At 33.5% G+C, this 1,158-nt stretch overlaps 1 pseudogene; it reads left to right on the forward strand.

The window, feature by feature from the left end:
- Positions 1-1,019, forward strand: part of LOC109828519 — a 6,071-nt pseudogene extending 5,052 nt beyond the window's left edge.
- Positions 1,020-1,158: the final 139 nt, after the last annotated feature.

A 1,158-nucleotide genomic window follows, 5' to 3' on the forward strand; every position in this document is an offset into this window, starting at 1 on the left:
TGATCGGACTTACTGCTTTCCTTTTTTTGCCCTTTTATATTTGGCGCAAATCTTATTCTGAAATTCTTAGAGAGAATTCATATCCTAACCAGGAGAGCAAGAAAAATTCTATAGGACAATTAAAAGACCAACACCATTTTATGGATCACAATGTTGGGCAATTAAGAAATGACATGCGCAGAGACATGATTATAGCAGAAATGAAAATGGTAGAATGCATGTGTGGATATACAGTAAGAGATGAGATAAGAAATGAGTGCATTGATAAAAAGTTAAGAGATTGCTTGAATTGAGGATAAGACATGAGTAAATCAACTGAGATGGTTTGACCTTGTGCAATGGAATCCATTAAATGCACTAGTAAGAAAAATTGGTACTGCTATAATTAATTGAGAAAGGACAAGCGGTAGGCCTAAGAGAACTTGATTTTAACCAATTAAGAAAGGTACAATAATGGTTAACTTAGCGGAGGAGATAACCTTAACAAATTTGAATAAAAGAATGATTCTTGTAAATAGTAGGTTCAAAATTTTGTTATTCTCCTTGTTTTTCACTTGTTCTCCTTGTTATTCTAATCACTTACGTATTAGATCATCTGCAATTTCCTTGAGGTGTCTTTTAATTTACGCATTATCTTGGTTGTGATGCATTATATAGTAACCTTATCAGATGTATAATAAGCTGTAACTGTAAAGCAACGTGAGCATATGATCCTCGAGTAAAGGTGTTGATGCTGCTTACTGTTGTATTTAGCTTTTGAATTATTAAAATTCTTTTTGAATAGAAATTTGTATTAACTCTTCCTTTATTATTCATCATTATGTCACTTGAGCAATCTTTCTTCGCAAGATGTTGTATTCTGCGTGCAAGTATTTAACATATTCCCTCCTTTTTAGGCATACAGCATCTCTTGCCACCTATGTGAGGAATGCTATAGTGAGCTTGAAGCATGAGAATGGATCAGATCTCTGCACACTTTTTGGAAGAAACATGACCAAGGTTTAGATATGTATTTGTAGTTAATAGACAATTGATTCCTTAGTGTCTCTTTATTCGTGTTATTACTTTGCGAAGTTGCTGTTGGTTACCGAATATGTGAAGTATGTATGCGGTTAGTTTAGCATTTTGATTTCCGTTTTGTGAGATAGAAATGGATAG

This window comes from Asparagus officinalis, unplaced genomic scaffold, assembly GCF_001876935.1.
Source record: "Asparagus officinalis unplaced genomic scaffold, Aspof.V1 AsparagusV1_Un1971, whole genome shotgun sequence".
Classification (NCBI taxonomy): domain Eukaryota; kingdom Viridiplantae; phylum Streptophyta; class Magnoliopsida; order Asparagales; family Asparagaceae; genus Asparagus; species Asparagus officinalis.